The following is a 12,380-nucleotide window of genomic DNA, read 5'->3' as shown; positions in this document are numbered from 1 at the left end:
ACTACATGTCAAAAAGCTAAGTCATGACTCAATCCTCATGGTTTATATATGCCTTTGCCTATACCTAGTGTTCCTTGGGAGGATATATCTATGGACTTTGTTTTAGGTTTACCTCGAACAAAGAAGGGGAGGGATAGCATATTTGTTGTCGTGGATAGATTCTTGAAAATGGCACACTTTATACCATGTCATAAAAGCGATGATGTTGTTAATGTTGCTGATTTGTTCTTTCGTGAAATTATTCGCTTGCATGGTGTGCCAAATACTATTGTTTCATATCGTGATACTAAATTTCTTAGCCACTTTTGGAGATGTTTATGGGCTAAGTTGGGGACTAAACTGCTTTTTAGTACTACTTGTCACCCCCAAACAGATGGCCAAACTGAAGTAGTCAATAGAACATTGTCTACTATGCTTAGGGTTGTTTTGAAGAGTAATAAGAAAATGTGGGAGGAATGCTTGCCTCATATTGAATTTGCTTATAATCGTTCATTGCATTCTACTACTAAGATGTGCCCTTTTGAAGTTGTGTATGGTTTCCTACCTCGTGCACCTATTGATTTGTTGCCTCTTCCATCTTCGGAGAAGGTTAATTTTGATGCTAAACAACGTGCTGAATTGATTTTAAAAATGCATGAGTTAACAAAGGAAAACATTGAGCGTATGAATGCCAAATATAAACTTGCTGGAGATAAGGGTAGAAAACATGTTGTGTTTGCACCTGGAGATCTTGTTTGGTTACATTTGCGTAAGGATAGATTTCCTGATTTGCGCAAATCAAAGCTCATGCCACGGGCTGATGGTCCCTTTAAGGTGTTAGAGAAAATAAATGATAATGCATATAAACTTGAGCTGCCTGCAGATTTTGGGGTTAGTCCCACTTTTAACATTGCAGATTTGAAGCCTTATTTGGGTGAGGAAGATGACCTTCCGTCGAGGACGACTTCATTTCAAGAAGGGGAGGATGATGAGGACATCAATACAATTGTTACACCCACAGGCCCTGCTGCTATACATACTGGACCAATTACTAGAGCTCGCGCACGCCAACTAAATTACCAGGTACTTTCGTTTCTTGGTAATGATTCTAATGTTCATGAGAATATGATGCTGCCTAAATTGGATACATTTGTTTTGCTTACAAATAAAGGGCCTAGCTTGGAGAAGGATGAACATTGGAGCAAGAACAAGCATGGAGATGATGGCATGCGCAAGGGGAACAAGAATGGAGTTACAAGTGATGATTTCAGGACTTTGAAGCCACCATAATGGGCGCATGAAGCCTTGGACGAAATATACAAGATGCCACTTCATAAATTTCGTCCCGAGGTTATTATAGGTGCTGCGTCACCTTATTATTGGGCCAGGCCCATGTAATTTCGAAATACATAAGTATAGGCTATTTTTAGAGTCCGTATGTGTGGGGAAACAAGAGATAGGGTTGATTTCGGACCCCTCCACCAAGGGCCACGAAATTCCCCCCTCTTCCTCCATATATACAGCCCTTAGGGCATCGTTTAGACTTTGGGTTTTGTTTAGATTAAAAGTTCGCCATAGCTGCAACTTCGCGTACTTCGTTTGTGTTCAACGACCAGACAAAGGCGTCACACAACCCCACCTTGATCAATAAAGCTTTCATCTTATATTCGCAATATCCAGATTGCAATCTTAGTTTCTTGCTTGTTCTTCATTTGCTCGCAGGAAACAGACCCTCGTGGTCAGGTTGATCGTGCTCCGGCGTGGTCAATAACCTATCGGAGTTGGTTTAGCTATTGCTAAGGCACGACGTCCTCGCACGTTCGTAGTCAGATCGTCAAAGTCGACTTCCACCAAAGCGATATCCATCATCTCATCGAAATACGGGACACCTTTGTCTCTATCATTGTGAAAGAACGTTCTGTGCGCGTCATCATAGATGGAGGGAGCTGCAACAACTTGGCTAGCATGGAGATGGTGGAGAAGCTTTCTCTCACCACAAGACCACATCCACATCCTTACTACATCCAATGGTTCAACAACAGCGGCAAGGTTAAGGTAACACGTACTGTTCGTGTGCATTTTAGTATATCTACATATGTTGATTATGTTGATTGTGATGTGGTACCTATGCAAGCATGTTCCTTATTACTTGGTAGACCATGGCAATTTGATAAAAATTATGTACACCATGGTAGAAACAATCAGTATACTCTTGTTCATAAGGATAAAAATATTACTTTGCTTCCTATGACTCCTGATTCTATTTTGAAAGATGATATTAATAGAGCTAATAAAGCAAAACAAGAGAAGAATAAGAGTGAAAATCAGATTGTGGCAAAAGAATTTGAGCAACAAATGAAGCCTAATAATAAACCATCTATTGTTGCTTCTGAAATTAAGTTGAAAAGTGCATGTTTATTTGCCACCAAATCTGATATTGATGAGCTAGATTTCAGCAAATCTGTTTGCTATGCTTTTGTGTGCAAAGAGGCATTATTTTCATTCGAGGACGTGCCTTCCTCTTTGCCTCCTGCTATCACTAATATTTTGCAGGAGTTCGCTGACGTCTTTCCACAAGACGTGCCACCGGGATTACCACCTATTCGAGGGGTTGAGCATCAGATCGACTTAATTCCCGGTGCTTCACTGCCAAACCGTGCACCATACCGTACCAATCCAGAGGAGACGAAGGAGATTATGCGTCAAGTACAAGAGCTTCTCGACAAAGGTTATATACGTGAATCCCTTAGTTCTTGTGTTGTTCCTATTATTCTAGTGCCGAAAAAGGATGATACATCGCGTATGTGTGTTGATTGTAGAGGCATTAATAATATTACTATTCGTTATCGTCATCCTATTCCTAGGCTAGATGATATGCTTGATGAATTGAGTGGCTCTACAATATTCTCCAAAGTTGATTTGCGTAGTGGATACCATCAAATTCGTATGTGATAGAGGCGGAGGTGTCCCGTCTTTCGATGAGATGGTGGATTTCGCTTTGGTGGAAGTCGACTTTGATGATCCGACTACGAACGTGCGAGGACGTCGCGCCTTAGCAATCGCTAAACCAACTCCGAGAGGTTATTGACCACGCCGGAGCACGATCAACCTGACCACGAGGGTCTGTTTCCTGCGAGCAAACGAAGAACAAGCAAGAAACTAAGATTGCAATCTGGATATTGCGAATATAAGATGAAAGCTTTATTGATCAAGGTGGGGTTCTGTGACGCCTTTGTCTGGTCGTTGAACACAAACGAAGTACGCGAAGTTGCAGCTATGGCGAACTTTTAATCTAAACAAAACCCAAAGTCTAAACGATGCCCTAAGGGTTGTATATATGGAGGAAGAGGGGGGAATTTCGTGGCCCTTGGTGGAGGGGTCCGAAATCAACCCTATCTCTTGTTTCCCCACACATACGGACTCTAAAAATAGCCTATACTTATGTATTTCGAAATTACATGGGCCTGGCCCAATAATAAGGTGACGCAACACCTAAAATAGCCTCGGGACGAAATTTATGAAGTGGCATCTTGTATATTTCGTCCAAGGCTTCATGCACCCATTATGGTGGCTTCAAAGTCCTGAAATCATCACTTGTAACTCCGTTCTTGTTCCCCTTGCGCATGCCATCATCTCCATGCTTGTTCTTGCTCCAATGTTCATCCTTCTCCAAGCTAGGCCCTTCATTTGTAAGCAAAACAAATGTATCCAATTTAGGCAGCATCATATTCTCATGAACATTAGAATCATTACCAAGAAACGAAAGTACCTGGTAATTTAGTTGGCGTGCACGAGCTCTAGTAATTGGTCCAGTATGTATAGCAGCAGGGGCTGTGGGTGTAACAATTGTATTGATGTCCTCATCATCCTCCCCTTCTTGAAATGAAGTCGTCCTCGACGGAAGTTCATCTTCCTCACCCAAATAAGGCTTCAAATCTGCAGTGTTAAAAGTGGGACTAACCCCAAAATCTGCAGGCAGCTCAAGTTTATATGCATTATCATTTATTTTCTCTAACACCTTAAAGGGACCATCAGCACGTGGCATTAACTTTGATTTGCGCAAATCAGGAAATCTATCCTTACGCAAATGTAACCAAACAAGATCTCCAGGTGCAAACACAACATGTTTTCTACCCTTATCTCCAGCAAGTTTATATTTAGCATTCATGCGCTCAATGTTTTCCTTAGTTAACTCATGCATTTTTAAAATCAATTCAGCACGTTGTTTAGCATCAAAATTAACCTTCTCCGAAGATGGAAGAGGCAACAAATCAATAGGTGCACGAGGTAGGAAACCATACACAACTTCAAAAGGGCACATCTTAGTAGTAGAATGCAATGAACGATTATAAGCAAATTCAATATGAGGCAAGCATTCCTCCCACATTTTCTTATTATTCTTCAAAACAGCCCTAAGCATAGTAGACAACGTTCTATTGACTACTTCAGTTTGTCAATCAATTTGGGGGTGACAAGTAGTACTAAAAAGCAGTTTAGTCCCCAACTTAGCCCATAAACATCTCCAAAAGTGGCTAAGAAATTTAGTATCACGATCTGAAACAATAGTATTTGGCACACCATGCAAGCGAATAATTTCACGAAAGAACAAATCAGCAACATTAACAGCATCATCACTTTTATGACATGGTATAAAGTGTGCCATTTTCGAGAATCTATCCACGACAACAAATATGCTATCCCTCCCCTTCTTTGTTCGAGGTAAACCTAAAACAAAGTCCATAGATATATCCTCCCAAGGAACACTAGGTACAGGCAAAGGCATATATAAACCATGAGGATTGAGTCGTGACTTAGCTTTTTGACATGTATTGCAGTGAGCAATAAAACGCTCAACATCCCGTCTCATCTTTGGCCAAAAGAAATGTGTAGCAAGTACGTCCTCCGTCTTCTTCACGCCAAAGTGTCCCATTAATCCTCCTCCATGCGCCTCCTGCAACAACAAAAGACGAACGGAGCTAGCTGGAATGCATAGCTTGTTAGCACGAAACACAAATCCATCGTTAACAACAAACTTGTTCCACATTCTTCCTTCTTTCCAATTCTGCATTACATCTTTAAAATCAGCATCATGCACATATTGATCTTTGATGGTCTCCAAACCAAATATTTTGAAGTCAAGTTGTGAAAGCATAGTATAGCGACGAGACAATGCATCAGCAATAACATTTTCTTTTCCCTTCTTGTGTTTAATGACATAAGGGAAAGTCTCAATGAATTCAACCCATTTAGCATGTCTACGATTCAGTTTAGCTTGACTTTTAATATGTTTCAAAGATTCATGATCAGAATGTATAACAAATTCTTTGGGCCATAAATAATGTTGCCATGTTTCTAAAGTCCGAACAAGAGCATATAATTCTTTATCGTAAGTAGAATAATTCAGACTAGGCCCACTCAATTTTTCAGAAAAGTATGCAACAGGTTTGCCATCTTGTAATAACACACCTCCTAATCCAATTCCACTAGCATCACATTCAAGCTCAAAAGTCTTATTAAAATCAGGAAGTTGGAGTAAAGGAGCATGTGTCAACTTATCTTTCAATACCGTGAAGGCTTCTTCCTATGCGGTACCCCAAAGAAAAGGCACATCTTTCTTTGTAAGCTCATTGAGAGGTGCAGCAATGATGCTGAAATCTCTTACAAAACGCTTGTAGAATCCAGCGAGGCCAAGAAAACTCCTCACTTGTGTGACCGTTTTGGGTTGCGGCCAACTCTCAATAGCTTCAATCTTGGCTTTATCAACTTCAATTCCCTGTGGAGTAACAACATAGCCAAGAAAAGATACTCGGTCGGTGCAAAAGGTGCACTTCCCAAGGTTACCAAACAAACGTGCATCACGTAGAGCAATAAAAACAGCACATAAATGTTCCAAATGTTCTTCCAAAGATCTGCTATAAATCAATATGTCATCAAAGTAAACTACCACAAATCGTCCAATGAAAGCACGTAAAACTTCGTTCATTAATCTCATGAAAGTACTAGGTGCATTAGTTAACCCAAAAGGCATGATTAACCACTCATATAATCCAAACTTAGTTTTGAATGCTGTTTTCCATTCATCTCCCAATTTCATACGAATTTGATGGTATCCACTACGTAAATCAACTTTGGAGAATATTGTAGAGCCACTCAATTCATCAAGCATATCATCTAGCCTAGGAATAGGATGACGATAACAAATAGTAATATTATTAATGCCTCTACAATCAACACACATACGTGATGTACCATCCTTTTTCGGCACTAGAATAATAGGAACAGCACAAGGACTAAGGGATTCGCGTATATAACCTTTGTCGAGAAGCTCTTGTACTTGACGCATAATCTCCTTCGTCTCCTCTGGATTGGTACGGTATGGTGCACGGTTTGGCAGTGAAGCACCGGGAATTAAGTCAATCTGATGCTCAATCCCTCGAATAGGCGGTAATCCCGGTGGCACGTCTTGTGGAAAGACGTCAGCGAACTCCTGCAAAATGTTAGTGACAGCAGGAGGCAAAGAGGAAAGCACGTCCTCGAATGAAAATAATGCCTCTTTGCACACAAAAGCATAGCAAACAGATTTGCTGAAATCTAGCTCATCAATATCAGATTTGGTGGCAAATAAACATGCACTTTTCAATTTAATTTCAGAAGCAACACTAGATGGTTTATTATTAGGCTTCATTTGTTGCTCAAATTCTTTTGCCACAATCTGATTTTCACTCTTATTCGTCTCCTGTTTTGCTTTATTAGCTCTATTAATATCATCTTTCAAAATGGAATCAGGAGTCATAGGAAGCAAAGTAATATTTTTATCCTTATGAACAAGAGTATAGTGATTGTTTCTACCATGGTGTACAGAATTTTTATCAAATTGCCATGGTCTACCAAGTAATAAGGAACATGCTTGCATAGGTACCACATCACAATCAACATAATCAGCATATGTAGAGATACTAAAATCCACACGAACAGTACGTGTTACCTTAACCTTGCCGTTGTTGTTGAACCATTGGATGTAGTAAGGATGTGGATGTGGTCTTGTGGTGAGAGAAAGCTTCTCCACCATCTCCATGCTAGCCAAGTTGTTGCAGCTCCCTCCGTCTATTATGACGCGCACAGAACGTTCCTTCACAACTCCCTTGGTATGGAACAAATTGTGCCTCTGATTTTGCTCAGCTTGTGTGACCTGCACACTCAAAACACGTTGAGCAACTAAACATTCATACCTGTCAGCGTCTTCAGGAGCCATGTATTGCGTCTCATGATCAGAATCATCTCCACCATGTTCTTCACGTGTAATAAGAGCCAATGTCTCCTCATCATAGTCACTAGCGGACTCATATCCACCATCCGCAGTAGCAATCATCACACGCGGAGATTTGCATTCCCTCGCATAATGACCTCCTCCCTTACAACGACGACAAATAATATCACTTGTGTGCCCTGTTGATGCCATGGAAGAAGAAGAACGCTATGCAGGCCCTGCAGGTGTGCTCTTGGCAGATAATGGTGGTTGTGCCTGTTTTCTTGTATCACGGCTGGAGGTGGCACCGGATGGAGGTGCTGGTGCAGTTGAAGTAGAAGATGCACGTGGTGTCCATGATGAAGGTCGGCCTGCAGAAAAGTTAGTTCGCCCCAATGCTTGTGGATCCTGCACTTCACGTTCAGCTTTACAAGCAAGATGGAATAAACGAGTGATATTAGTATACTCCTTATAGTCTAGAATGGTCTGAATCTCTCTATTTAATCCACCCAGAAAACGTGCAAGCATAGCTTCATTCTCCTCAACAATACCACATCTAATCATGCCAGTTTGTAATTCCTGATAATATTCTTCTACAGAATTTTTTCCTTGTCTTAAACGCTGCAATTTTTGAAGCAATTCACGTTGATAATATGGTGGAACCCAACGCGTACGCATAGCAGTTTTCAAAGCAGCCCAAGTAGTTGGAATAGGATATAATCTACAATGTTCAGACCACCATACACATGCAAAACTAGTGAAAGCACAAACAGCAGCAGCAACTCGTCTCTCCTCAGGATATTGTAAACATGTAAATCGTTGTTCAGTTTCTAACTCCCAAGTAAGATATATATCAGGAACATATCTACCCTCAAATGGTGGAGTATTCAATTTCAGTTTAGGAATATGGACATCATCTCGTACCTGAGGTGGTGGTGCAGGCCTACCATGACGAATATATACCTGAGGTCGACCTGCTGGTGGTGGTGCTGGTGGCTGCTCGTAGATCTGATTTTGATCAACCTCATCCTCATAATCACCCGCATACTCATCATCCTCCTGGGTACCAGCAGGAGCAGTAGCAGGAGCCAAAGAAGCACCAACAGCAGTAGCAGCGGCACCAGAAGTTTGTCCTGTCTCAATAGGAACACGCTGTGCTCGTCCATACTGATTCGGAAGGGGGCGTAGTTGTTGTTGTTGCAGAGGTGCGACAGGTGCAGCCGGTGGTGGAAGACGCGCAAGCAGTTCATTAAATCTGTTATCGAGCTTTGTTTCGAACGTCTTCTCAAGGCCAGTGATCTTCTCCATGGCCTCTTCAAAATTGTTCAGCACATCTTGTACCTGTTTGATGAGGACATCAATACAATTGTTACACCCACAGCCCCTGCTGCTATACATACTGGACCAATTACTAGAGCTCGTGCACGCCAACTAAATTACCAGGTACTTTCGTTTCTTGGTAATGATTCTAATGTTCATGAGAATATGATGCTGCCTAAATTGGATACATTTGTTTTGCTTACAAATGAAGGGCCTAGCTTGGAGAAGGATGAACATTGGAGCAAGAACAAGCATGGAGATGATGGCATGCGCAAGGGAAACAAGAACGGAGTTACAAGTGATGATTTCAGGACTTTGAAGCCACCATAATGGGTGCATGAAGCCTTGGACGAAATATACAAGACGCCACTTCATAAATTTCGTCCCGAGGCTATTTTAGGTGCTGCGTCACCTTATTATTGGGCCAGGCCCATGTAATTTCGAAATACATAAGTATAGGCTATTTTTAGAGTCCGTATGTGTGGGGAAACAAGAGATAGGGTTGATTTCGGACCCCTCCACCACGGGCCACGAAATTCCCCCCCTCTTCCTCCATATATACAGCCCTTAGGGCATCGTTTAGACTTTGGGTTTTGTTTAGATTAAAAGTTCGCCATAGCTGCAACTTCGCGTACTTCGTTTGTGTTCAACGACCAGACAAAGGCGTCACAGAACCCCACCTTGATCAATAAAGCTTTCATCTTATATTCGCAATATCCAGATTGCAATCTTAGTTTCTTGCTTGTTCTTCGTTTGCTCGCAGGAAACAGACCCTCGTGGTCAGGTTGATCGTGCTCCGGCGTGGTCAATAACCTCTCGGAGTTGGTTTAGCGATTGCTAAGGCGCGACGTCCTCGCACGTTCGTAGTCGGATCGTCAAAGTCGACTTCCACCAAAGCGAAATCCACCATCTCATCGAAAGACGGGACACCTCCGCCTCTATCAAGTGGTATCAGATTTCCAGGTTGCTCGGTGAGATTTTACAGTTTTTTGTAGTTTAGATCGAGTCTGTTCTTCATACCTATAGTCCACAAAAAAGCCAAAAAAAATTAGGGTTAGTTCATCCCATCCGAACCAATCTGAGCCTTGCATAATCTTTTCTGTATTTGCTTTGTTGAATTTGCGGTTGCATCGTCGTGTTCAGTTGCTGGTCTTAGCGTCTAGTCTTTTAGAGTTTCGAGTTCTGTTCACAAGTTGTCACGCCGTCGCCGCACCATCATCATCGCCCCTGCCATCTACCACCACCGCTCCGAATCCGTATCCATATACCACCACCAATCCGTGTCCATATACCACCACCGATCCATATCCATATACTACCACCGCTGCCATATACCACCACCATATATCCACCACCAATCCGAGTTCCTTGCTTATTAGGTTTGTTTTCGGGATCAATCTAGATTCCGATTCGTGTTTCCTTGCCGGAGTAGGTTTCGGAAAAAAAAAGAGTCGGGTAGCCACGCTCCGTTTAGGCCCAAAATTTTTCGAAAACGCATTTTTCGAAAAAATTTCTGGCTATCCTATTTTTAGGTGTTTCTGAGTGTTTTGAGACAGGTGCCATTATAGGAAGTTTTTTTTGACCCGTTTCCAGTTTTTGGGTCCGGGCAGTCGAAAAAAAAAAATTGGTCGAAAAAATTTCGTGCCCATCCTGTCAGTTTGAGCTAGGAAGAGTTTTGAGACACTCGCCATTATAGTGATTTTTCGCAAAAAAAAAAGCAGCGCAAAAAAAAAGAGCGCAAAAAAAAAGAGCGAAAAAAAATATTCAGAGTGTGCTTTTCCCTTGTTTACGTGCCGCGCCGTGATTTTGTTAGTGTTCTAGGCTCGCGTCTCTAGCACAGTCTAGCCTAGGACCAGCACAGTACCGTCGTTGAGCGTTTATTCAACTTTGCATCTCTGAATTGATTATTGCTGACCCTTTTTGCTACCATATTATAAGCCTTCCCAGCTCCACATACATCTACGTCGTGCGTTTGACTCTCCCTGGTAATCGCTCTATCCAAGCTTTGAGAGTTTTTGACTCCAACGGTTGCCGATCACCGCCTGCTGCTGGGTAAGAACTGGTAAGAATTTGAGATTTGCTTGACGGATTTGTGACACCCACCACCACCACTTGTTTGTAGTCTGTAGGATCATATTCTTGTGTGTTTCTTTTGCTGCTAACCATGCCAGGATCACAAGCCGACGAGATTGACTGGGAGAATTTATCGAACAAGGAGCTTCATGATAAGTTTCAGCAAATGATGACTGAACAGGTGCAAGATGTGCTGAACAATTTTGAAGAGGCCATGGAGAAGATCACTGGCCTTGAGAAGACGTTCGAAACAAAGCTCGATAACAAGTTTAATGAATTGCTCGCGCGTCTTCCACCACCACCACCCGCTGCACCTAACGCACCTCTCCAACAACAACAACAACGACTACCTCCACGTCGCGAAACAGACCTCCGCCGAGCAAGCCGTGTTCCTCTTGTGTTTGGCCAAACTGTTGGTGCTGCTGTTGATACTTCTGTGGCTCCTGCTGCTGATGCGGAGGAGGATGATTATGTGGGAGATTATGAGGATGAGGTTGATCAAAATCAGCACTACGTGCAGCCACCTGTACCACCACCGGCAGGTCGACCTCAGGTATATATTCGTAATGGTAGGCCTGCACCACCACCTCAGGTACGAGATGATGTCCATATTCCTAAACTGAAATTGAATATTCCACCATTTGAGGGTAGATATGTTCCTGATATATATCTTACTTGGGAGTTAGAAACTGAACAACGATTTACATGTTTACAATATCCTGAGGAGAGACGAGTTGTTGCTGCTGTTTGTGCTTTCACTAGTTTTGCATGTGTATGGTGGTCTGAACATTGTAGATTATATCCTATTCCAACTACTTGGGCTGTTTTGAAAACTGCTATGCGTACGCGTTGGGTTCCACCATATTATCAACGTGAATTGCTTCAAAAATTGCAGCGTTTAAGACAAGGGAAAAATTCTGTAGAAGAATATTATCAGGAATTACAAACTGGCATGATTAGATGTGGTATTGTTGAGGAGAATGAAGCTATGCTTGCACGTTTTCTGGATGGATTAAATAGAGAGATTCAGGCCATTCTAGACTATAAGGAGTATACTAATATCACTCGTTTATTCCATCTTGCTTGTAAAGCTGAACGTGAAGTGCAGGATCGACAAGCATTGGGGCGAACTAACTTTTCTGCAGGCCGACCTTCATCATGGACACCACGTGCATCTTCTACTTCAACTGCACCTGATAGAGGCAAAGGTGTCCCGTCTTTCGATGAGATGGTGGATTTCGCTTTGGTGGAAGTCGACTTTGACGATCCGACTACGAACGTGCGAGGACGTCGCGCCTTAGCAATCGCTAAACCAACTCCGAGAGGTTATTGACCACGCCGGAGCACGATCAACCTGACCACGAGGGTCTGTTTCCTGCAAGCAAACGAAGAACAAGCAAGAAACTAAGATTGCAATCTGGATATTGCGAATATAAGATGAAAGCTTTATTGATCAAGGTGGGGTTCTGTGACGCCTTTGTCTGGTCGTTGAACACAAACGAAGTACGTGAAGTTGCAGCTATGGCGAACTTTTAATCTAAACAAAACCCAAAGTCTAAACGATGCCCTAAGGGCTATATATATGGAGGAAGAGGGGGGGAATTTCGTGGCCCTTGGTGGAGGGGTCTGAAATCAACCCTATCTCTTGTTTCCCCACACATACGGACTCTAAAAATAGCATATACTTATGTATTTCGAAATTACATGGGCCTGGCCCAATAATAAGGTGACGCAGCACCTAAAATAGCCTCGGGACGAAATT

Source organism: Triticum aestivum, chromosome 2A (assembly GCF_018294505.1).
Source record: "Triticum aestivum cultivar Chinese Spring chromosome 2A, IWGSC CS RefSeq v2.1, whole genome shotgun sequence".
Taxonomy (NCBI): Eukaryota; Viridiplantae; Streptophyta; class Magnoliopsida; order Poales; family Poaceae; genus Triticum; species Triticum aestivum.
This window is presented reverse-complemented; position numbering follows the sequence as displayed.